The sequence below is a fragment of the Oreochromis aureus genome, linkage group 23, assembly GCF_013358895.1.
Source record: "Oreochromis aureus strain Israel breed Guangdong linkage group 23, ZZ_aureus, whole genome shotgun sequence".
NCBI lineage: Eukaryota > Metazoa > Chordata > Actinopteri > Cichliformes > Cichlidae > Oreochromis > Oreochromis aureus.
The window spans coordinates 27,853,867-27,880,932 of record NC_052963.1 but is presented as its reverse complement, the minus strand read 5'-3'; the positions used below and the strand labels follow the sequence as shown (position 1 = coordinate 27,880,932).

Sequence of the window (27,066 nt, the reverse complement as noted above, 5' to 3'; positions counted from 1 at the left end):
CATTTACAGCTGAATCAGATTAATTCATGCTAAAATGCTGCTCCTGTTCTTCCTCTGCTGTGAGGAGATTTTCCCTGTGCTCAAAGTCACATGATGTTTGCAGGTCACTCACTCACAGCACTGAGCATGACTTACACAGTGCAGCAGCAATGGAAAACATTGTATAAATCCAGGCCTTGGAGCTCGAGTCTTCCATCATCGTGTGGCAGATTTTATTGACAGTAAAAAGTGACAGGCCTCTGCACATTTTAAAGAGATTCATGAGGGTTTACTGAGCAGGAGAACATCCAGTGAGTGTTTTATGTATTTAAGGTTTTTCCAAACCACAGACTGATTCCATAAATTGCCTTCTGAGGATTTGGTTCAGAGGACGGAAGTTTATCCAGAGGAAAAACTGGAACATTAAGTTATTAGTCTGTTGCTCAAAAAGCGAACTAAACCAGAGAGCTGTGGTGAAGCTGTACACAGGTAACCTGTAACTCACCTGTCCTGTCGTCCTGCAGCCAGCAGCCAGTCTGTGATGACCGGCTTCATCGGTGATGAGGTCCTCCTGCCCTGCGTCTACTCTGAAAAGCTGTCCGAGCCGGTCAGCGCCTTCTGGAGGGACAAGGATGACAAAGTTGTGTTGGACATCATCAACAGCAGAGAGGATAAAATAGATGCGAAGTTTAAAGGTCGTGTGGTCAGCTTCCCAAACCAATACAAGACTGGAAACCTCTCCATCATCATAAAGGACCTGAGGGCGGACGACGCCGGCCCGTACGATTGCACCATCCCCAAAGTGGACTATCAGACCAGGATAACTCTGAAAGTCACAGGTCAGTTCAGCAGCATGAGCACTTTATTAGGAACACCTCAGTGTTTGTGCAGCAGCAGCTCAGGAGTCTTTGAAAAGTGCAGAAAATGATCACACTGCTGTGATTAGTGAATAGAAGTCAGGACAGGTTTCCTCTTTAGGTCTGATTCAGTGCAGAAACTGTTTACAGTAAGTGTTGATGAAGCCTCGAGCTCACAAAGAGCTGACTGCTGCACAAAAAGCCTCTTTATTAATCCACTCTCCCTCTGAAAAAAAATACATGTGCTGCAAATCTAGTGTGTGTCTCTTATTGTCGTGTTGGTGTGGTGCCTGGATCTTTCCACATTCTAAAACTATGACATCACCACAATGTGATTGGTCTCTTGCAGTGTTGTAGCTGGACACCATTAGTTTTATTGGTACAGAAACAACAACAACACGTCGATATCAAATCAAGTCAAAGTTGGAGTTGGTGTCCGCAGCAGGTTCTCGTTAAGCCTCGTTATGTGTCAGCTGCGTCCATGTGGCCCTACATGTGTCACAGATAAACAGCATGAACCCTGATGACGACTGAATGTGAGCTCAGGTATGGGGATAAAAACGTTTTCTAGTGCTTGGGGTTTGTGCAGCAGGTCAATATTAGGTGAAATTCTCACTTGTGCTCAAACAGCACCAGACTCCATTCAGATTTTCCCCAATTTAAGAGTCTTTTTAAAAAATCCTCAGTTTCCTGCAGGTGAACGTGAACCATGGTTATCAGACTATTAAGCAGCCCCATCAGTGGTTCTGTTTTGCAACACTGCCACCTGCTGGACTGCACCAAAGCCTGCGAACACATTTGAATCTTTAAAGTTTAAAGAGTTCCAGTGTCACGTTTCCCTTTTAATTAATGTTCACTTTTTATATTGAAAAAAGTGAAAACAAGAACTTAAATCTGAATCGAAAATCAGAAGCAGCACTACAAGAGGAAGGAAAGTATTTTATTAGCTTTTTTTTTTTTCTTCTTGTTTGTTTGTTTCTGATCCGTCCACAATATTTCAGTATTCCACCGTCAGGGGTGTTTGTAGAAGCAGCATACATCACCTACAAAGCTGCGGTAGTGTTAAAACAGACTGGATAAAAGAGGAAACAGACCTTCGAGAGCTCAAACACTGACGAAAATGAACGTCTAATTTACTGAACCACTAAGATGTGCCTCGTGTGGATTTGACTTTTGACTGTTTTGACAGCATAAAGCAAAGATCGTGCTGCTTCCCAGCAAACTTACAAATCCTACACTTAAGAAGTTGTGTTTTAAAATAAAAAAAAAGTAACAGAACACATCTTTATTTTTAGACCAGCAGCAGCAACATTTCAGTTTTTTAGCCACGATCCAAACCTAGACTTCATGTTAACGTCCAGATGAGCTGCACTGGCTCAGGCTTCCCCCCTTAAAAAGAAAAAGGTGTTTTTTACACGTTCAGCTCTGATTAAACTGATGTTTGTCTTTTTTGTGTTGCAGAGAAACCCGCTGTGATAACTCCACGTCCTTTGCCTCCTGTGACTGCTTCGCCTCGTGCTGCAGCGGTAACCTCCTCCCTCCACCACCTGACTCTCCTCTGTCCTGCTCTGTTTTTGCAGTTCTTGTCTTGAAAGTAGGCACTGGAGTTAAAGTCGGGTTTAGCTTTAATCAAAAACTACATTATACCTTAAAAATAACATTTCACACTGTCGGATAAGGTAAAAGTCTTTCTTTTACCTTATTTGCTCTAAACATGGTAAACGTATGATGGAGCTGCTTTGAATTATTTATGCAAACATCTATCGTCTTATTAGTCTGTTCAGTGTGCTGATATAACTCATCTTCCAATCAGATGACAGAAAAATGTAAAAACTAACCCTCAGCTCGAAATCACCTGCGACTGTTACACTCCAACTCACCCGCTGCATCCACCTCCACCTGTTTTCAGCCCTCCAGAGCAAACATGAATGAACTTGCTGCACAAACGTTCATGACATCGACGTTAAATTGATCCATTTATAAACAATCTCCTAAAGACACGCTGTCATGTTATTCCATGTATGTTGATAATCATAAAGATAGTTGTTTAGCTTAGTGTTGCTAATCAAGTTGAAGCTGCCCTGCTGGACAAGCTGTGTCATGACACCAGAGATATCGGTGTTTTCATTGCTTTTCCGTGCTAACTTCATGCTGTGTTACTGGAAAACAAAGAAACAACCTCCAAAATCTGTAAGTATCCATACTGGCCAATATTGGTTAATACCTGAAAAACTGATGTACCAGTCTCCTGGCTGATATCCATCCGCTGACTCAGGTCAGCCTTCAAATTCAATGATTTCAAAACTGATGGTGGCCCTCAAAGGTCAAACGAACTGCAAGTAGAAAAATACTCCAAAAACGCACAAAGTACAATAAAAGAAAAAAAAATTGCAAAACCTCAGAAAAAAAGTTTTTTTTTTTTTCTGTTTCCGTTGTGTTTTCTTCAACTTCCTTTCTGTTTTGTGTACTTGTTCCATTTGTTAATGTTTTCTTAAGTTGCAGTGCATTTGACCTTTGAGCGCCACCATTTAAATAAATAAAAAAATAAGTTCTATGGAGAGCTGACGATGTTTTAAAACCGGTCATTATTTACCCCTAATGAAGCTCTTTTGATGCCTGAGACCAAAAAAAGGACATTACAGCAGCAGAAGAAGAAAAGTATCCAAACAACATCGATGCGACCCAGGTTACTGTCATAAACAGAAAAACAAAATTGTTCTACTTCCTGAGATTGCTGCGGGAGCTTTAAACGTCTAAAGTTTCAGTGTGTGTTTCGTTATAATTGTACTAAAATACATCTGTGACGGGCCAATATTAGTCATATTGATCAGATTGGAATTCTCCCACAGAAAACATCTTTATAAATCTGATTTACCTTGTTCACGTTCTTTGTCGATCACCAGGAGGAAAGTGCTGTCTGTCATCTATGAATAAAACAGGAAGTCACACTGTCAGGCTGATTTAACAGGCTTTAATCTACCTGGATGTTTCACAGTGACGCCATATAGACACTGATGTTTGCCACAGACCGGGATTATGAAGCGTTTTTTTTTTTTTTTTAGGTTGTGTTCATTTCAGTGATTCTCCTTGCATGTGTATCTTTGTATCACTGACGTAAATAAACATTAGTTCTTTAAGTTTAATCCAAAGACATTCAACATCAAATGAATCTTTAAAGTGTCAGATATGTGAAACAAGTGAGAACAATCGACCACCACATGGAGCTGTCACAGCTATGATTATTATTAGTAGTAGTAGTAGTATTAATAACTGTTGTTGTTGTTATTATTATTATTATTATTATTATTATTATTATCATTATTATTATCATTATCATTTATTAACAATAGAGGAGCTCCAGCAAATTGAAGACTTACTAAATCTGATGGCATGGATCTCTGCAGATGATTAGCAGCTTCTAAAGGAGGTCATTGTACATTATGCAATTTTTTTTTTTTTGCTCTGTTTTTATTTGAAGAAATTATTGTTGAAGGAAAATAAGCACTTAAAACTAGGCTGTTATTTATTATTTATTTAAAAACTAAAATGTAAAAGTGAAGTTTATTTATGTTTTGACAACAAAACATTCCAAAGAAGTGTTCCAGTTGACCCCACAACCCAAAAAAACCCTCAAAAATAATCTGTTTACCAAAAACAGCAAAACATCCAACACAATCTAACAAAAGCATGACTTTATAACCATCAGTGCTGAGAATAGTCAGTAAAATATCAGATTTTGTTGTCTGCGTCTTCTATCATTTACTATATACTATATTACTGTTATTAAAGATCGGCTGTTTTTATATTCACTACTGCTGCTATTGTTTCTGATGCAGATGGATCCCTTTAAGCTTCATCGTTTACCTGCATATTTTATGTTTATGAAGTGATCGTTAGAGGAGATCAAAAAGCTGCAACGCAGATGTGTGTGAGTCTTCCCAGGTGGCACAAAGAGCTGATTAACCGATTAACTGATTAGTTGACTGAGCAACAGTTCAACTCTGCAAACGATACTACTGGCTTGATTTTCAGGGTTCAGTCTTCAAACCACAGTTTGTTTTCTTGCACAAGCCAACGCATCAAAGTTTTTTGCTTCCATAGTCAAAGATTTACTCCCAACTTTCATACCTCAGATTTTATTAGTCAACATTTCAGTTTTATTTATTATCTGGTTTAATTATTACAGTGTCATAATTTAGATCTTAACAAAATGTTAGGGTCAGGGAACGACCCGGGATCCTCTTTTGTTTGTATCAGTTTTTTGTTTCATTTTTTTCTCTTTTCAGTGATAACAGATAATAACCGATCAGTGGTTTAGAGTCTTCTTCATCAGTTATCATAACATGTGGAGTTAACTGTCTCTGTTTAATTACACAAAGACTCTAGGCACTACAGAGTTCAGCCTTTTATTGTGAAGAGTCATGACTTTGGGATCTAATAAAGTTGTTGACTTTAAGTCATTTTCAGATTAGTTTCAGTGTTAAGTTTTAATATGAATAATTCTGCCTGTCAGTCATCTGATGAAGACCAATCAGTCGTGTTCAGTGTTTTGTTTTCATAATTTGTTTTGTTCCTTGGCTTAGTTGTTGTGTCACGGAGGTATTTGTCAGGGTTTCACAGCATTGGAAACATCCAGTGTTTTTAGTTTCTTTACTTCAGCTCAAGTTTAAGCCTGTTGATCATTAGAGTTTAACGGGAGTCAGGACAGACTGAACCAAAGTCCAGGATCATTTCCACTTAAATGATCCTGGTCACATGACCACGATGTTTTGGTTGATTAAGTTGGTTTAAGTGTAACTACTGCTTGTTCTAGTGTGACCACAGGTGGCACTACAGTGTTTCTCTTGTAAAAACCATTAAAGAAGCTGCTACAACTGCACAAACTGTCTGTCAGTCAACCAGTCAGTTAATCGATCAGCTCTGAGGTGCCGTGTGTTTGTGTATCGTTGCGCTGTTACAGTCTGAATGGTGAGGGTCTCTGCATGGGTTAACTGTGATGTCTGAAGGTAATCACAGCAGTCATGTGACCCTGGTCTTTTTCACTGTAGCAGACCATGGTCTGAAGTGTGGAAAGCAACCCAGAGGCGTTGTGGGAAATTTAGGAAAAACTGGCCTATGTAGGGATTTTTTTTCTTCTTCTTTTCTTCCCTGTTTCTGGTTGTTTTTAATGCAGTTTATTTAATTGCTTGTTTTTTGTTCTGAAAACTGGATTCAAACCTTTGTTTTGACTCTGAGTGTGATGTTAAGGAAGGTGTTGATGACTTCAGACTTCAGCAGCAGCTCTGGTGTGTTTGTTACATCTGACGTTTGCAGGTTAATTGCTTAAGCTCAATAAAAACCCGACAATAGAACGAAACGTTTCTGTGTTTTTTGTTCTGCAGTAACAGTTTCCTGCCACAAGGAGGAGCCACTGAATCCACTATGACGATGGAGATGTTTAATTATCAATGAGAAATGTTTATGCAGTAATTTATATTTTACACTTACCATGTTATTTTTTTTTTTGTTTGTGTGTTTTATCAGATAAAGAGTTAATAATCACATGTCAGTCCCACTGAAGCTAAGTTCAGATAATTAAATTGAAAAAGATTAAAACATTTGTCTTTATGAGGTATTCCCTGTTAGTGATTATGATTGGTTTGTGAAACAGCCGATTCATTAACTGATTCATTCAGGTAATAGAATCATTGAATAATAAAGTCCTGTTTAAACACAAATTGATCTACAATAATTAAAAACAAACGTTTTTTTACTGTTTTGTTTCTTTTTGTTTCTCTGAAACTACCTGCATCATGTCGTGGTGTAACATGGTGATATAGATAAGTGGCAGAGGAAAAGTGTGGACAACAAAAGGCTTTAAATAAACTTAATCAGCGCCTGCAGTGATGAAGCTGCTGTAGCGCTCCATTTCTGATGAAGGTGAGCACAGTGTGTCAGAACGAGCTTCATCTGAAAGGTGCTGACCTCCGTCTTAGAGACGGGATGAGGAGAGTAGAGCCAAAACTCCATGAATCTGTGACCTCTCTGTTAGAGAAGATCCTTGAGCGTCCTTCTGGATCGATGGATGGACTCCTGGAGTCAGGAAAGGTTGTGTTTCTGATCGACTCATCAACAACATCTTGGTATAAAAATAAATGAAATGAAGCAAAACATTCTTCTTCTTTTTTTTTTTCTTTTTTTTTAAGATACCTTCAGGTTGTGATTTTGGCCTTGGTTTATTAAATAATACACCTCAGTGATGAACCTGCGGTGAGACCCTAGACGAAGGTGGTGGTTCTGTTTTTTGCAGGTCGACAACTGTGTTTGATTCTTGGTGTTTGGAGGAGTAGCTCTAATGATGGACCTTGAATGTTCCAGCCCTGATAAGTGCAACAAAGGCAGATTTTGTTTTTGTTCCTTCTGCACCTTCTACTCATGGTGTCTAAAGAGTAGAGCCTGGGCAAGTCCCAGCACATGCTGGAGAGATTATGTCGCTCAGCTGGCCTGGGAACGTCTTTGTGTACAAAGAATAGCTGAGGCAGGTGGCTGGAAGAGGGAAGTCTGAGCATTTCTCTTGGATTATGAGGCAGAAAACGGATGGTTGGAGAGTATCATTCAATAATGAATATATGATGTTCATGTACCTTTGGTTATTTCCTATTTCTGCAGATTTTTAAAATAAAAGCCTACTAATACATGATGATTCAGGACAAATATTGCATTTTATTCCTTCCTTTTTGGTAACTTCAGCAAAGAGTCTAAATATTCCTTTCAGCATATTGTAACACACTCATTCAACACAAACCATGCAGGGTTTTTGGTTTTTCAAACCCAGCACTCACTTCTACACTGCTCCACCCTCCTGTGGCACTCAGCTAAAAATAAAAAAAGGACCTGGACACCCACATTCACAATCTTACAAAGTTACATTATTTTCAGTAAATTTGGACAACCTCTTTTGGTCACAGGACCCCTGAGCATCTGTAATCTGTACTTATAATACTACTAATTATACTATATAATTATATAATAATCATAATCTGTACTGAATCCAGCAGCTGTATTCAGTACAGATGTCAGTTGTACACTGGTGTACTTCCCTTTAGGTGAGAGGGAATGCAAATAGGAAGCATCACTTTTTAAAGGATTTCACGTCCTCATCATGTGAACCTTTCATCTCGGTTTTTACTGTGAATGCCACTTTTGTTTTTCACAGTGACACAGAGTCGTTTCTCCAAGTAAAGGTAAAACATTTGGAACTTTTCAGTATTTCAGACTTTAGGATTTAGCTTTCTTACTGTTTAGCTTTAATTTTAGTCATGTTGTAAACTATTGTTCACTCTATTAGTTTAGTTTCATTGCTGTGTCCTTGAACTCTGAGAAATCATCTTTGCGTTTACTGCAGTTTTCTGCTGTGTCAGTGTTTGTGCCTCACTGCTCATCTGAGAGCTCACATTCACACCTTCAGTAGAACTTCATAATGATGTCATATAATAATAGTAATAATGTAAATACAGATATATTATTCTGAATATGGTTATGATTATTACTAGCATTGATAGCTGTAAATGGTGTATTTATAAATGACATATCGAGGTGTAATATGTATAAATGATGAATTAAGCGCTTGCTAATATCTTACTAATGCTTTATAGTGTGACATTATAATAAATTGCTTCCATGTTTCTAACTAAATATTTATTCAGAGTGTCATAAAACTGAAAAAAAATTAGAACCAGCTCAGGTTTAGTACAGATCCTGATGTGCTCAGGAGGAAGTGGGTCAATGGTTCGAGCACCGCTTACTGTGTTTCCTCTGCAGGTGAAGGTAGAAAGTGTGTGTGAGCTGATGTGGATGTGAATTCAGCAGCATGGATCAGTGTGAGGACAGAGAGGAGGGAGTCCCTCCCTCTAAAACCACTCTGTGTGGGAAACATGAGACCCAGACCAAATGACCCATGCAACTCCATAGCTGAGGCAGCTGTACAGATCTGTGGCTTTGCAATTATCTTTTGTTTGTGGGATGTGATGGGTCAAATGCAGCTTACAAATGACTAAAGTAAAAGAATTTAAGTGTGGGAGGAGTTTGCTGAAGTCACGTAGCCTCCAGTTCCCCTTGAAAAGATTCCATCAAACTCAGAAGCTGGAACTACGTTTCTAGCCTCAAAAGGGGGGATAATGTAAAAGAACAATACAGTTTTGTTGTGCAAAGAATATTTTAAGGATGTTCTAAATCCCACTCCCACTTCCCACAGAAGAAGAGTCTGGAGTTGAGGGGTTAACTTTCCCAACAGTTACATTTTTTTCAATGGTAGGAGTCCAATAGTGTTTGTAGGTGAAGGCTGCTGGAGGTGAAAGTTTTCCATTACTTTTTTAATTTGTTTATTTTGTTGTCATGGTTTTGGGAAACACGACTACCTCCTTTACCATCTGAAGGACACTTGGTCAACATATGAATTACTGTTTTCAAGTCTGGGGTTGATTAGCTGCTTTGGTTTGGGATTAATTGCTGGATCAGTGGAGTCACTAATACTAGATGGTCTTGTTCATGGAGAACTATGGAGCTTGAGATTAATGAGCAAATCAATCCAGCTTCTGCATTTGGTGTTGACATAATACTAGTTTGTTGTAGTAAAGAGAAAACTGATTCTTAGGGTGAAACTGTTGATAGTCTTACCATCAGCAGTTAGCTTTGGGTAGTGGCCAAAGGAATAAGGCCATGTATACAAGTGGTGAAAACATGCTTCCTTTATTGGCAGTCTATGCTTAGCCTTAGAGACGGGGTAAGCAACTCTCACATTAACAGAGGTGGGATGGTATCTGCCCTTATGTATTTATTTTTTAGATAACTTTTTGGTTTTATTTCCTATTTGTTTATTTAACGTGGGCCGTAGATGTCCAGGAGTTGTGGTTGTGATACTTCAGCATTTAGGTAGTGATACAGAAGAGAAGCGCACATAAAGGGGGTAATGCTTTTTTTAAGTGGTGGGTAAACTGCAATGTTTATAACAACTCAAACACAAATACTTAAACTGCTTGTTACACGGTGTCTCTACTAGCTAAGAGCACAGCTGCTGTATTTATAACTTCACTCAGAGATGGAGAACAATGTAAGACAGACAGGATAGGAGAGAAAGAAGAGAGGTTATATTTAAAGTTAATGACTGCTCAGTGGCATTTGGTAAACTGGAAATTTAAAGCTTACATATATTATCCTCATTTTTAAATCAGACATTGGATCTGAGTTATGTTTTTCTTTTCATATTGTGAAACATTTTGGAAAAGAAACTGAGGTATAGTAACTTTGTGTTTTTCAAATACTCAGAAGTTTTTTGCAGTATGAACAGGGTAACTTCCTGTACTGTGGTGAATTCACAGCAAAGCAGTGTTAGACTGGTGCACAACAGCTGTGGTGCTCATGGTCAGAGTTAGGTTACATCAAGTTTAGCACAGATGAATTTGTATTTAGGCTGATGAATCTTAGATTAATTCACTGAATTCAACCTTCATCTCAACTTAATACAGTCTAGTGTAAAGAAAGTATAAAGAGTTAACTGTCACGATAGTTTGTGAAGTATTAGCTTGTTTCTCTCAGTTGTGTAAATCCACAAAGAGCAATAAACCTAAGAGCAGCACCAGCAGCTCAGCTGATCAAAACCCTCAGACAAACAAAATCTACTTGAGGTTTCAATAGAAAACCCCTAACCCTAACAATAAGATTAGAAGATATCTTCAAAGGCTCCACTGGAAGAGATGAACCAATCAGAACAGTGCTGACAAAGGGAGTGGCTGGCATTGGGAAAACAGTCTTAACACAGAAATTAACTCTGGACTGGGCTGAAGACAAAACCAACCAGAACATTGAATTCACATTTCCATTCACTTAAAAAGAGCTCAATGTGTTGAAGGAGAAAGGTTCAGCTTGGTAGAACTTGTGCATCGTTTCTTTACTGAAACCAAAAAAGCAGGAATCTGCAGCTTTGAAGACTTCCAGGTTGTGTTCATCTTTGACGGTATTGATAAGTGTCAACTTCCTTTGGACTTACACAACACTGAGATCTTTACTGATGTTACCGAGTCGACCTCAGTGGATGTGCTGCTGACAAACCTCATCAGGGGACATCTGTTTCCCTCTGCTCGCCTCTGGATAACCACAAGACCTGCAGCAGCCAATCAAATCCCTCCTGAATGTGTTAGTATGATGACAGAGGTCAGAGGATTTACTGACCCACAGAAAGAGGAGTACTTTAAGAAGAGATTCAGAGATGAGGAACAGGCCAGTAGGATCATCTCCCACATCAAGACATCACGAAGCCTCCACATCGGCTGTGTCCCAATTCAGGGTCTGCACGCTTGAAGTACGCATTTTAAGTGCGATTACGTCACCGCCACGCGACAACGGCTGTCCCAATTTGAAGTGTACTTCAAATGCATACTCCAAATGCGCCGTCGATTTCCCCAAATATCAAGCGTGGTCCGGTGCACGCTTCGTGGTCCCATATATCCCACAATCCATAGCGCGGCGGTGGGTGTGGATAATTTTGCCGCAAAATACGGCAGAAGGGAGCGGCTGAAGAGTGAACTGTCAAAAGTAAGTACTGAATATGATGTCACTTATTTATGTGCGAATGTTTAATAACGAAGAACATTAAAACATTACTGTTGGCCACATGTCGGCAAAGTTGTGTGACATTAGTGATGTTTGTACTTTCAGCGTTAACTTGGTTTTAAAGTAGAAGTAGATCTACTTCTAAATATATATATATATATATATATATATATATAGTCGACCTTATCTTACATTTTATGCGTAATTAAAGTCAGTCATATATCCACAAACACAACAAGCTGAAAGTCAGTGATGCTGCTCGGTTTGCAGTCCTGAATATGACGGCACAAGCAGGATTCACTGCACTGTTAATGTTAGCTATGTTATATTGCTGCCTCTGTTCGGTGGTGTCGAGCCAAACCGACTTTAACGTGTGTTTGAACGAGCTGACGGTTCACTCGTTAAGCTGAAAGAAAGATGCTTTAATCACAGGAGTCACACATGTGTCCACTGGACCATCTGGGAACTCTTCTTGTTTAGCACTCGTAATAACACAAACACTAAATCCTCCTTCTCTTGTGCTGTTTTGTAGCAGTGTGTACACCTGAGACTGTCACCTGTCTGTCTGTCCTGCACTCTCTCTCTTTTTCTTTCTCTCTGATTGTGTAATAAAAGTATGAACATGTATTTATAAGTTACACTTGTGTTTGAATCCTGCAGCTTATCACACATTTGATTTCCATGTGTGACAACTGCAAGTGTCCAGAGTGAGGACAGACTGAGGGACCCACTGCTGCACATCATCTGTGAGGCTTTGCACCCTGATGATCCACCAGGACAAACTCAGCAGTGTGTGAGGAAGAGGAGGAGGAAGAGCCAGCAGCAGCTGACAGATGGAGAGAATAGACAGACTGTTCCCTGTTTGTGAAGGACTGCTAGAAAAGTTTGAAATAACTAATTGTCTGTCCTGAATCAGTCTTATTAGGTAATGTTCAAATCATTTTATCATTCCAGTGTTTTCAGTGTGGGAGAAAGTACTCAGGGCCTTCAAGTTACACACTATGAAAGGCAGAAACCAGTTTAATATTCAGAAACCTAAAGTATGTATCAGCAGCAGAATGGAGCTAAAAATAAATGTTTGTTTCAGTTCTATGAAGCTTTGAGTATTTTGGATTAGTAGCACTGCTGTGTTTGTTGCATCATATTGCTGTAATTGTTTATATGCTTTATATATTCTGAGGTAATTTGATCTATAGTGTTACATCATATTCTATAAGGATGTTATGTGTTTGTATAGTTTCTGCCCAGTTTGACCCATTTAGCAGAAGTCAGCCTGTTTAAGGCTCTGATATCTATTCTGTATGACTTAAAGCAGTTATGACATGCTCTGATTTTCTCACCCAATAAAGGAATATTTAATATATCAGTCTGCTCTTCATTTTATCAGAAACAGTTTTCACAGCTCGTACATTTTCCTTTTTACACATATATATATAAGCATTGAGCCAAATTTAGTAATGCCAACATATTAAACGAACAATATTTGTCTCTTATGCATAATACATCTATATATACACTGTCAGAGATACTTGTCTTTGAGTGAAGATTTAAGGTGATAGGAAATATAAATAACTGCAACTTGAATCTTTGACCCAGAGTTCAAGCTCACTGCTGTAATATATATATATATATATATATATATATATATATATATATATATATATATATATATATATATATATATGTGTGTGTGTGTGTGTATATATATATATATATATATATATATATATATACATACATAATAATCTGACAATACTATAATATTGGCCATATTATATTTACATTACCACAGTGAGATGATTTTAGTCTCATGAACAACATTAGCTAATTGTTATTTACTAACTAATTTTAAAATGACTGTTCAGTACAGAAATGAAGCCCAACTATCATGTTTTACAGTCCTGTGGTCTCAACTAATCAAAGTGATGTCATGACAAAAATGAATGACCAACAAAACATTTTTTCTCCTTCATTTCTGTCAAACAAAGCTGTATGTAACGTTTCTCGCGGTTAGTATCATGGTTGCTAGGCAACCTGAGCAGCACGACGAAGGCTAGACCGTCCCATTTCACAAGCATCTCACTTCCGCACTTCTCATACTTATAGTACGCACCGTATGTAGTACGCGTAGTGCGCGTACTTCAAGCGTGCAGACCCTGAATTGGGACACAGCCATCATGTGTCACATCCCAGTCTTCTGCTGGATCACTGCTACAGTTCTGGAGGATGTGCTGAAAACCAGAGACGGAGAAGAGCTGCCCAAGACCCTGACTGAGATGTACATCCACTTCCTGGTGGTTCAGGCCAAAGTGAAGAAGGTCAAGTATGATGGAGGAGCTGAGACAGATCCACACTGGAGTCCAGAGAGCAGGAAGATGATTGTGTCTCTGGGAAAACTGCCTTTTGATCAGCTGCAGAAAGGAAACCTGATCTTCTATGAATCAGACCTGACAGAGTGTGGCATCGATATCAGAGCAGCCTCAGTCTACTCAGGAGTGTTCACACAGATCTTTAAAGAGGAGAGAGGACTGTACCAGGACAAGGTGTTCTGCTTCATCCATCTGAGTGTTCAGGAGTTTCTGGCTGCTCTTCATGTCCATCTGACATTTATCAACTTTGAAGCAAATCTGCTGGAAAAAAGAACAAACCTCATCCACAATCTTCTACCAATGTGCTGTGGACGAGGCCTTACAGAGTCCAAACGGGCACCTGGACTTATTTCTCCGCTTTCTGCTGGGTCTTTCACTGGTGACCAATCAGATTCTACTCAGAGGCCTTGTGACTGATTCAGAAAGTATCTCAAAAGCCAGTAAACAAACAGTTCGGTACATTGAGAACAAGCTTTGTGAGAATCTGCCTACAGAGAAAACTATCAATCTCTTTCACTGAATGAACTGAATGATTGTTCTCTAGTAGAGACAATCCAGTTTATCCTGAGTTTAGGGCGTCTCTACGCAGACAAACTGTCTCCTGACGAGTGGTCAGCCGTGGTCTTCATCTTACTGTCATCAGAAAAGGATCTGGATGTGTTTGAGCTGAAGAAATATGATGTTTCAGAAAGGGCTCTTCTGAGGCTGCTACCAGTCGTCAAAGCCTCCAAGAAAGCTGTCTAAGTACACAGATATTTATTGAGATATTCAGCTTACTAAAAGAGCTAATCATTGCTCTGTTATTTTCCTTTTAGACTAAGTGGCTGTAACCTTTCACTGAGAAGCTTTGAAGCTCTGTCCTCAGTTTTAAACTGTGACTCATCTCATCTGAGGAAGCTGGATCTGAGTAACAACAATGTGCAAGATTCTGGTGTGAAGATACTGTCTGCTGGATTGAAGAGTTCATACTGCAGACTGGATTCACTCAGGTCAGAACAGAGTTAAAAGGCCTGAGAACTCTAAATACTTGATAAACTAAATAATAATAATAATAATAAAGGTTGCAAGCACAGATGATAGGACCCTTGTGTATATCAAGGCAAGCTATGCTTATGCCATACTGCAGCTGAGCAGTATGGGCAGTATGGTGTTTGTCACTCTTTTGTACATCATGCATGGAACCATTGATGTAAATTTGATCTGAGACAACACTATAAGTGTGGCCTAATATTGGGACATAGATATCTCCAGACTTGGATTCCCATGAAGCATGTGATGTTTGGGGCAGATTGAACTATACTTAACACAACTTTAAATCACCAGATCAGAGATCATGTTGATCCAATGAACTCTCCATGAGGAGAGGCCTGAAAATGGCAAAAATGCTGCCAGAGTTGCACCTTAAAATCAAAATAGCTGATTTCTTATTTGTAACACCTGCTTAGTATAGTAAGGTTAGTCTTATAGACTAGAGTCGAGAGGAGTAAAATAAATTTGAGAGAATTGAGTGTTGAACAGCCGGCAGATTTATTACAATGTTACAATGGTGCAATAACCCAATGTAAACAACATAGAAAATTAACAGAAGATCAACAGAGAAGAGCGCTCTTTTGAAAATAACAACAAAATATAATAAAATAAAATAAGTAGTCTCTTTAGACCTGACTCCTGATGAGCAGGATATTGTGAGTTCAATAGTTTTTCAGAGAAACGATCCGTATGGAGTAAGTAGTTGTTGCTCTTGCTTATCTGAAATCCTGCGATTTGAAGTAATTCACATCTGTAGATCTACTCCTGCATCCAGAACAGCTGGCCACACTGCTTTTGGATTCGCCAAGAGTTTTCACAGGGTCTGGCTCGCCATCTCGCCATCCATATCCAGAACCACTTCGGGATCAGATCCAGGATCACAAAAATAAAACAGTCTGCACATACAGTACAGAGCAACAAACAAAATAGTTCTTAACAGTTTTTCTAAATAAAATGAGATCTCATAAAGTTTTCAAAATCAAGTACACTGTTGTTTTAACATTGTTCTGTTTCTATGAATTCAATTTGTATTGCTTTACAGCATTACAATCAAATGTTTTTATATACCCCTTTTTAAGGCATATGTAATCACATCATGAAATGTTTGTGATGTAACTAGTTTTAAATAACCTATTTACATGAATTAACCCATAACGAAAATGACAAAGTGCAGAAAAAGCACTGAATAACATTTATAGCTAAAAGAAAAATGCATCTTGCATTAGTTTTGTGCATTTGTGAAAGTGCTTAATCAAATAGACAATAAAATAAAGTACAACACTCCATTTCACACACAGTTCAAGTACTCCGACTGGTTTTAGCTTTCTTAGGCAATACAGAATTCACACTGTTGCAGTATTTACCACATGTAAAGTTAGCATAGGTTTTCCTGCTAACGTATCATCTTTAGTAACTCACCGGAGTTCCCAAGAAACAAACACACGCTCCACCTGGTTTGGTCGAGAGCAAAACACATAAACGGCTCTGAAAAGTACATAACTTTAAGTTAGATACTGTTAAAGGTACTTTTTAACACTTATTTTATATCAAAAGACTCACTGTGTAGCTTGTTGATTGCTCTCGGTGTCTTGCTCCGTTTTGTCTAGCTTAATGCAGCAGCGTGCGTATGTTGCATTCACTGAACTACGGAAAATCAAAGTGTGTTCAAGGGGTGTCGGAAATAATAATACAAGACAAAAAATAATAGTAACCATGTCTATAGGGGTTACATATTGTATTTGGGTATGACTTTTTTTGCACATATCAGCACATTACATTACAAACAGAAAGTCCATGAAAATGAAATGCCCTCACTGTGGTCTTAGTCTTCTTAAAAAAAACTTCAAGGCTCACATGATGAAGAGTCATTCAAACAGATCAATAGCTGTTTGCCTGGCCTGTCATCTGCAGTGTGTTTGTGTACAGGGACTTCCTCCTCTTTGTTTTTCAGTTTGCAGAGGACATGGAGCTCTTTTTAAAAGCTTGTGCTGACGAGCAGGGACTATGGGTCATTGTGATGTTTGACATTTAATGGACAGATGAAGGCACTGTCTGTTTGTTTTTTGTTTTTTTTCAGTGTACAGAATTCCAATTAAACTTATTTCAAAATGTTGCTCACTTGTTTCCATGTCCATACTTATAGTAAAAAATTGCAGTGTAAATGTAACAGCATTGTTTATACTTATAAATTCAAAATAAAAAGCTTACCGTTGATATTAACAGTAATGTATTACCTTGTAATCAATAACATTTTTATACATTTTACACATTAACCCTCTGGGCTCTGTGCTGGCCATATGTGGCCAGTTCACTTCTTTTTTTTCAACCATTTCTGCTGTGTTAATGCAAATGGAATGAAACTTACCAAGGGTCTAGATTTTTTTTTTTCAGCTTTTATAATTTTCAACTTCAGCTTCTTAAATTCATCAAAAATATATACACTAAACATCCTATTGTTCCTCTTGGCTCTATCGTGGCCATTTTTGGCCAATTGAAACCCATTATAACAACCTTTTTTAATTCCTTATTATTTACAGTACTAAATCAACACATGTAAATTGTAGTTTTTAATGTTTTTTAAAAAATTACATCATTTACCCATTTTTGGCCAAAGAAGCAATTTAATGTAATATTCTGATTTTCAAATAAGGGTGTTTGATGGCTTACCCCACTGCAATGGACCAAAAGAATGACATAGGTTTGATCTTAAGGATCCAATAGTTTGTGCATGACATTGCAGCACAAATATGTGTTTGCAAGATAGACTGGAATAAATTATGACGCATTAAATATTGCACAGGCTGCAGTGAATTTCTGTTGATGCACTATTGAGCTTTGCGTTTCCCAGTCAAACTTAGCTTTGAAGCACATGCTAAAAACACTTTTACTCTTGTACATTTAATAACAAGATACCATAGCCAAAACATTAACTCTCAAAAAAAAATTCAAAGCTGCAGCTGCAGCACATACAGCAACAAAAGCTGTTAGTATATTTGCCCTGGAGTTTATGCAGGTGCAGAAAGTGCTGCTGCTGTAAGTAAGCCTAACAGCTTCCAGATCACTTATTTTTCTGGAAAGATGACAAGAAGGGCATTAGGGGAGACCGGGGATAGTTGTAACATTTTTGACATTTCTGTCTGTAAATTGGAGCTCTTTTAAGGTAGTGGATTGAAAATTTAATGCAAAGTATTTACATGTCTCGGCTATTAAATAGTGCAGCTATTTTCTCTGCAGCACAATTACCCATTGCATGGTATGGTCTCAACACAAAGAGTGAAATGTTACAATTAACCCCATAGTCTGGGTTAGTTGTAACATATCCTGGGGTGAAATGTAACACAATCAAATAAGGGTACTGACAAAATATTAACATGTAATCATTGGTTATTCAACACATGAATGCACTTAGAGCCATTTATGTAGCTATGTGTGTGACAGAATGCAGAAATCTAGCTTTTGAATATATTCCAACCCCCCAAAAAAGACAGATGATGGAATTTTCTGCAACTGAATATTTCATTCATTTTGATTGGTCTTCCTTGAGTTTGGCCTCATTGGCTCAGTGGGCATTATAACCTACAACTCTTGCATCAATTTTGAACATAACAATGAAGCTGAAAAAATGTAGTTGTGCACCAGCATCACAATTCCATTACTTCTTATCATGGCTTACCTTGGTGTGGTTTGCAATGTGCTTCAGGAAGATGAGGAAATCTGTTTCTTGCACCCATCCTGATTTATTTCCACTACCAATACTTCCTACTGGTCCATCTCTGACACAGTGGTCTGCATAATGTATGTGTGGGAACACAAACAGTGGAGGAATTGTGTTGCCAATGGCATTAACCGCATATACAAAGGCGACCAGTGAACCTCTCTGCTGATGTCGTTGCCCCAACTTGTTTAATATAAGTTAAAGTAATAGTGTGGTAAGTTGTAACATCTGCATTATTGTTACAACTAACCCAGACTGTTGCTGTTACAACTGACCCAGACTCCTATAGCCATGAACTAGCTAACATTACAGCCAACGGCTAAAACATTAGCACTAAAGACCTACACAGAATATATCCCCATAGACATCCAAATAACATAATTTAAGTTTGATGAGTTTAACTGCAACGCAGATAATGCTATTAGAAATTGAAATAAAGTAGAAAAACTTACTTTTGGCATACAAATTACTTTTTTTCGTGTTAAATTGTCTGTGTTTGACAAAATGTGCTGATTTTTCACATTTGATAGCCGAACTGAATTGGGCATGCACAGGATGAATCACATCATTTGAAACTTAGCCCTGATTGGAGAAATTGGAAGTGTTACAACTGACCCACGTTACAACTATCCCCGGTCTCCCCTACTGCTCTTTTCTACAATCTCCCGGATGTCGTGGAATACAATGCCTCCGTCCAATGAAAACCACTTCACAGTCCACTAAAACCTACAAATGAAGAGTGATCCTGGAAGAAATAGGGCGCACACTAGTGACCTCAGCAATTGCAAGACAGCCTTGTCCCCGATGCACAGATGAAAAAAAATAAATAGGAAGTTTCATGAAAACATTAGGACTTTATCACCTTTTTTTCTGAAAAGTTACTGGTAATATATGACCTAACCAGCATTTAAAGAGTAAAAAAAAAAAGAATTTAGATAAAAATTTTGGTTTTGATTTAAAAGGACTGGTGCTAATTTAAAGAGTCAATTCGGTAAAAGTAGAAACATGTTTTAATAAATATAAAATTTATAGCATTTTGTGAACACACACAAAAGGTGGCCATTTTTGGCAATGAACAAGCTGAGAGAGAGTTTTATATTTTTTGCCCTCCTTGAACAAAAAAAGCAGTGCATAATAATCAATGTTGATGTTAATCAATTAGATGTCCCAGACTCTACTATTAATAGTACAGTGGTCCCTCGTTTATCGCTGGTGTTACGTTCTAAAAATACCCCGCGGTAGGTGAAATCCGCAAAGTAGCCAACTTTATTTTTTACAGTTATTATAGATGTTTTAAGGCTGTAAAACCCCTCACTACATGCTTTATACACTTTTCTCAGGCAGGCATGAAAATTTTCAAACTTTTCTCTTTTGTTTAAACAGTTCAAACCTTCATAGAAACATCCAGTATTATAAAATGGTGCAAAACGTTTTTGTTGGGGAGAAAACTTACAAACATACAGTACAGCACTTCAGAGTCACACTGCTAGCGATCGAAGATATATGTAAATTCGAAAAGCTAAACGCATTCTGGACTGTACAGCAGCGGTCCCCAACCTTTTCTGTGCCACGGACCAGTTTAATGTCAGACAATATTTTCACGGACCGGCCTTTAAGGTGTCGCGGTCAATACAACAAAATAAAATGATATTACCAAGACAAAAACTGTGGTATTTTGTAAATATAATAATAACCGAGAATTCACTGTGTAATTGTGTAACTTCCTCCTGAAATGCGCCAACAACATTGAAAGTAACATCCTCCTCTCTGCCCCTTAACGCTCTCTGGTCGCTATGGTAATGCGTAAATAGTTCTTTCAAAATAAGACACACAACTACAACACAGGAAAAGACCCAGGGAAACCGAGTTAACGATAAAAACCCTGAAAACCATACACTTCACATTTTCACTGAGCCTCAACTCTCGCGGCCCGGTACCAAACGACTCACGGACCGTGGCCCGGGTGTTGGGGACCGCAGCGCTGCTGTACAGGAGACACGGCACGAGATTGATTGACAATGGTCTACAGCAATCAGAACGCAGAACACAATATGCTGTAAAAAAAAAAAAAATAATAAAATCCGCGAAACGGCTGGTATCAGTCACACTGCATTATATGTTGATAGGTTATGTCTACATTATCTCTAAGATGATAAATGAATATAGAGCTTTTTGGAACATATATGCAGTAAATTAATATTTTGAGACAAAAAAATAAAATAGTTATTTTTGCATTACAATAGTGGTTTTGTTTTTACTGCTTGTAGTGTGTAGCATAACTTAAGCAGCAAGGAAGGTGATAAGTAAATAGCATTAGCAGACGATTGAAGTTCTTTTAAGCCTACTTTATTGCTGGTATCTCCATTTTACCATAAAACAATCAATCAGGCATGCAAAAATCCCACTTGCTTTATACAGGACTTTGCCCACACCTGACCTCGTTAGTCTCTACCATTGAAACAAATAGGTCAGACCAAACAATACAATTCTAAACAAAGAACAGGAATAAGATTATGCATGAAATTGACAAACTCATTTACTCAGCTAAATGGTTTGTAAAGTAAAACACTGCATACAATATAATCATAATCAATATAATCAAAAGGCTACTTTAAAGAAAATAAACAATACTATACAAAATGAAAAACCCTCCATTTGGTTACACCCAATGATGCAATCATTGACCTCATGACCCTATATAAACAGGAAGTACGGGGCGGCCCTTCCGATATACCTGTCTTAAATATAGGACCTGAATAAACAACATGGACACCATGGTAAGTATAACCAAAACAACATAAAGAAACATAATTTACCAGACATTTGCCTGTGAACAGAAGAAAATTCAGATGACCTGATGGTTAGTAGTGTTTGCTTTAAAAAACATGCATGGATGTAACTACTGCTACCACAAACAAAACCCAGGATAGTGTGTGTTACGAGAAGTTACACCAGCAATGTCTAAATTAAAGCATTATGGCTGACTGTAAAATAACAAAGAAATAAATTATCAATATGGTTAAGGGACAAGTGGTAAATGAGTTCATGCCTAACCACTTTGTCACACTGCTACTTCTTCTTTTTTTTCTTTTTTTTTACTGTTAAAAAACTTCTCTTTTTTTTTTTAAGTATTTCGTGTGGGCGGCTGGAAACTACCTACAGGGTTAAACGGGAGGTGTTCCAGTAAATTCTGTCTCCAGGACATTCTGTGACTTTTCAAACAAACTTTATTTAAACGGTTTGAGTGTTTCAGTGTAATTACTGAAGTTTTTTTCTATTTTTTCACCCTTCACGCAGGCCCAGTGAGGATCATCCACTCGTGGACACGGCTGCAAAAGTCTCTGCAACACCAGTGCTGGAGGAGGCGCAGTAGGAGAAGGAGAAAACAGTATGAGGTGGTCCGACCTGAGCACAAGGTGTTTTCAGTGACGTGTGGCGGTTGCAGGACATGTGACAGGTGTGTTACAGCTGGAAAATCTGCTTTTTACTGGAGTTTCGGAGCAAAAATCGCAACATTTCAGCAGAAGTTCAGCGTGAAAGGCTTCAAAATGTAGATTTAAAAAAAAAAAGGTGAAATAATTGTATAAACACACACAAACACAGCTGAGATACATTTTAAAAATATTTAATACTAGTATTTGCATTATTATGAGACCGAGCTTAATTTTAAAAATCCTTAAGCGGAAGTGACGGCCTAACGGCTTCCGTAACTGAGATACGTAAACCGAAAACGTACAGCCAGCTGGAAAACTAGCAGTAATAAGTAAATCTAAAGTTTATTTTTGGCATCTGGAAGGTATAAAGAAACGACATGAACAGTTTAATCAGGTCAGTGATGAAACGGGCAACGACTGGGCCACAAAATGAGTGTGATGGGTCACTGAGGCTAGCTACGTAGTTCAATGTTAGCTTGGTTTTATTGTAGCTTCAGTTCCTGGAACTGGCCAGCTTTAAAGAAGAAACAAGACAAAGTCTGAATATCTCTGAATTAACTGCAGATAAACAAGCTTCTGCTCACATAACCAGCCCACGTGGACCCGCTTTAACTCCTCCTGCTTCTCCGCCAACTCACTTCACTCCATCGTTTTAAGTTTAGCTAAAAATACGTTTAGATAACATTCATAGATAAATAACACGACATGTTGAAACCCCGGATCACAGATAATATGATTTTAAAAACCTGCGAGAACATCCAGACAAACCTCCAGTTTTCTCTCATTCACACTTAAAACTCCCTTTCTTCATTTTAAAAACAACTTTACACCACGAAAACACATTTACGAAGGTTTAACGTTCACGTTTTTGGCAGTTTTTCCTTGAAAATGAGAAGATTAGAGTCCACTCTTTTCCTGATGTCAGATTTTGCATCATTAAAATTTATTGTATTTTTTTGCCTTTAATGATTAATTAACAGCTGAATTTTCGTTTAAATACTGCTGTTTCTGCTCTTGAGCTTTGCTGAACTCACTTGTTGAGATTCCTTGATTGCAGACTTGTTGGACTTCAGTTCAGTAACATCAGCTGTGCCACAGTGACTCCTTCATCCTGATAGAGAATCAGAAGTTACACTAAAGTCTGCGTGTCTTTCTTTGTCTCCACAGCCTGATGGTGTTCCTGTTGTCGAGTCTGAGCTTGGGTGAGTCAAGCATAAAAAAAATCTACATTTTTTACGGTCCAAAGTTTGGATATATGTATGTAGCGAGTGTTGTGAAATTTGAGCTTCATACATCAGATATTTCTTTAGGTATTTTATTCTTTTAAAAGGCTGATCCACTCACTTTCAGCCCCCCCTCACAAGCACACCTGACAGTCTGATTGCATGTTTAACATAAATGTCTCAAACAGTATTAAAAATAAAAGCCTGAAGTTGTCACTGGCCTTTCTGAACATAAAAGAATCAATTAAAATAATTAAAAATGTTAAATAAATGAAATGAAACTCAATTTCATATAAAGCAATCTGAAACCTCGTGTAATCCCCACGCAGCTCAGTTTTTACCTCTATAAACTGCGTGTACTTTTTAAAGTGTTTCTTTTCCAAATTAATGTATTAAGTATGTAGTTAAATAGTTCACAAGAACTATAATAGTATATTTTTTTAACATGGTGTTTTTAGAAAATGCAAATTGAATTAATGCTATTTTAATTCAGTTTTCATGCTGGATTGAACAAATATGATAAATGATACCACAAAAGCAAAACGATCAGTAGACTGTCTAATCCGAATAGAAAGAAAAATCTGGGGTTTCCCGATGGATTAAAACGTGCATATTTTCACAAGTTTAAAATACACAAAGAGGCATTAAAAACTCCTTAAGAACTGCTCGAAGCAATTTGCACATAAAAGTTAACACAGTAAAACAATTTAGAATACTTGACAGTGGATTAGTTGCTCATTTCATGTGAGAAGTCTTCCGAGGTCTTTATATGATTTTTCATATTTTAACTAGCCAGTAGTCAAGACATGTTCTAATGTACCTGTCCCAAATTGCAGAATCTTTCCTAAAGTCACATTTTGTGTAGCTTATCATTATTACTAGTATTATTATTATTATTATTAATGTCTTGTTTTATTGGGTTTCCATATTTCTTCTCACTTTGACTCTCAGGGCGTGTTCGCTCACCTCAGTGTAGTTTTTCTTTGGTTCAGTGTTAGTTTAAGGCTTTCCAGTAGTTGTAATGTTCTTCTTGTGTGTCAGGGTAACTTAAGATATTTAAACACAGTCTGATTCAATCTTTCCACCAAATAAAAGACCCAAAGAAGAAGAACTCTTTAGTTGGTTAAGTGGTGCAGTTTCAGTTCCTAGTGAAGTGTGACTCTTCTTCCTCCTTGTGGTTTCCTGCTGTTCATGTTCTTGTTGTGTTGCATCCGATGAGCTGAACAAACTTGAGAAACATGCCAAGGAAAGTCTGTGTGGCCCTCCTTTAAAATAAACCAAAATTAAAACTGTGCAGTCATTAGAGATCAGTTTGGAAAATTTCTTAGCTTCGCAATTGTTGTTCCCTTTGTGGGCAGCAGAGGATTTAGATCCAGTGTTGTGAGTGTATATTTGCATGTAAACAAAGAGCAGAGATGAGCAGAACCTTTGTTGATACTGTGGATACAATTTCACTTTTTCATACAGTGATGCATACAATAAAGAGGCTGCAAGGTGGCCCGGGAGTCACTGACAACAGGGTTTTTTAGGGTTTTCCATTAAGTAGTAGTACCAGGTACTTTTTTAGAGTTCCAAGTGATCTGAGGCCGTCCAACAGACTGCGTGCCATCGATTAGCTAATCAGTGTCGTCACTTGATAAGTCATGAGAGCGTTTCCTTCACTAAAATCAGGTATACCATCGCCCCGACGTCCATCTTTGCTGTGGCGTTCAGGTCGCATACAAATGATGTTACGAGACATTTGCCCACGTTGCTATAACAACCCAATGTGCATTAGGTTGTACTCGATTGTAATGGAAAAAAGAGTCGTGCCACGTTGGGCCTGTCCCAGTAGGTACTATGGGAAAAAAAACCCTAAAGACTGTGCAGAAAACCAGGATCCCGTTACCGTCTTATGACTGGATTCATTATAAATGAATTAACCCTTATAATGTAAGTAGGTTGCTTGGAATTATTTTGTTGTTTCAGCTGTGAAAGTGTCATAAAATAAGCTGTGAGTGTGTGCTTTTACTACAAACAAACAAAAAAAGGGGCAAAAATCCATAAAACCACAGTAAACAAAAGTAAAATCATCAGAAATAAAAGAGGACAAAAATCAGTACAAACACGTTAAAGTGAAAAGTCACGGCAAAAAACAGTAAAATTTATTACTTTCCTGGGGATGCTATCGCTTTATTCCTGGGATTATGTTAATGACCCTTACAGTAGTTTATTTTCTTTTAAACTGTCCCCGGCGACTGGTTAAAAGAAACATATGAGAGACACTTAGCATTTTTTATAAAATATAATAAATAAATAAGGGTGGAGGGGCCTGTGGTCATTTAGGGTGGAGATGGTAATTCCACTGAGACCAAATTATTGCACAAGACCAAAAAATATTGCATATACCAAAGATATTGCACATGAGCCAAAAAAATATTGCACAGAACAGGGAAAGACTGAGACACTAGGACACTAGGTCAGTCTGCAGCCTGTTCCATCTCTGAACCCTCAAGAAATGGAGGCGCTCCTGGGCTTTCTTCACTAGGGCTGATGTGTTTGTGGACCAAGATAGGTTCTCAGATATGTGGGTGCCGAGGAACTTAAAGGAGGACACCCTCTCCACATAGTCACCTTTTATGGATAGGGGAGGGGGATCGGTTCTTGTTTTGCGTAAGTCCATGACCACTTCCTTTGTTTTCGTGGTGTTTAGGGTAAGGTTATTGTAGTTACACCATTCTGCCAGTCGCTGGACCTCATCTCTGTAGGCGGTGTCATCATCGTTGGTGATGAGCCCCATCAGAGTGGTGTCGTCTGCAAATTTGATGATGATGTTGCAGGGGGTGCGTAGGGGTGCAGTCACTGGTGTAAATGGTGTATGATCTCTGGTTGCCAACCTTGACTGATTGGTAATCAGTCAAGGCTGGTAGTCTCTGGTATTTGCAGAGATTTAAAGATGAACTATTTCTAAGACCTGACTCACCTTTCTGCAGAGCTCTGTAATCATGTAGGTCGGTGTCATTTAGTGAATTATTTAAGGAGCAGCTGGTGAAGGACTTGGATTACAGATTGGAAAAGAGGAAAGCTGCTCTTGGCTTCAGTTTACGGCTCCTCAGAGTCTCAGGACAGACATTTACAGCTGAATCAGATTAATTCATGCTAAAATACTGCTCCTGTTCTTCCTCTGCTGTGAGGAGATTTTCCCTGTGCTCAAAGTCACATGATGTTTGCAGGTCACTCACTCACAGCACTGAGCATGACTTACACAGTGCAGCAGCAATGGAAAACATTGTATAAATCCAGGCCTTGGAGCTCGAGTCTTCCATCATCGTGTGGCAGATTTTATTGACAGTAAAAGTGACAGGCCTCTGCACATTTTAAAGAGATTCATGAGGGTTTACTGAGCAGGAGAACATCCAGTGAGTGTTTTATGTATTTAAGGTTTTTCCAAACCACAGACTGATTCCATAAATTGCCTTCTGAGGATTTGGTTCAGAGGACGGAAGTTTATCCAGAGGAAAAACTGGAACATTAAGTTTTTAGTCTGTTGCTCAAAAAGTGAACTAAACCAGAGAGCTGTGGTGAAGCTGTACACAGGTAACCTGTAACTCACCTGTCCTGTCGTCCTGCAGCCAGCAGCCAGTCTGTGATGACCGGCTTCATCGGTGATGAGGTCCTCCTGCCCTGCGTCTACTCTGAAAAGCTGTCCGAGCCGGTCAAGGCCTTCTGGAGGGACAAGGATGACCAAGTTGTGTTGGACATCATCAACAGCAGAGAGGATAAAATAGATGCGAAGTTTAAAGGTCGTGTGGTCAGCTTCCCAAACCAATACAAGACTGGAAACCTCTCCATCATCATAAAGGACCTGAGGGGACGGACGCTGGCTGGCCCGTG

General features: G+C 38.4%; 2 long non-coding RNA genes across 4 annotated transcripts; one reads left to right on the top strand and one right to left on the bottom strand.

Moving 5' to 3' along the window:
- Nucleotides 1–15,295: 15,295 nt before the first annotated feature.
- On the bottom strand, nucleotides 15,296–17,034 carry LOC120436324. The gene is made up of 3 exons (XR_005610311.1): nucleotides 16,382–17,034; nucleotides 16,241–16,306; nucleotides 15,296–15,717 (listed from the first exon to the last, which is right to left on the bottom strand). It is a non-coding gene; the product is annotated as an uncharacterized LOC120436324 (long non-coding RNA).
- A 4,129-nt stretch (nucleotides 17,035–21,163) lies between these two features.
- Nucleotides 21,164–27,038, top strand: LOC120436322. 3 transcript variants are annotated; one of them, XR_005610309.1, is made up of 5 exons: nucleotides 21,164–21,313; nucleotides 21,666–21,711; nucleotides 21,834–21,993; nucleotides 23,138–23,172; nucleotides 26,805–27,038. It is a non-coding gene; the product is annotated as an uncharacterized LOC120436322 (long non-coding RNA). The 3 variants fall into 3 exon arrangements; XR_005610308.1 differs by having other exon boundaries at nucleotides 21,272–21,313; nucleotides 21,666–21,719; XR_005610307.1 differs by lacking the exon at nucleotides 21,666–21,711 and having other exon boundaries at nucleotides 21,167–21,313.
- Nucleotides 27,039–27,066: the final 28 nt, after the last annotated feature.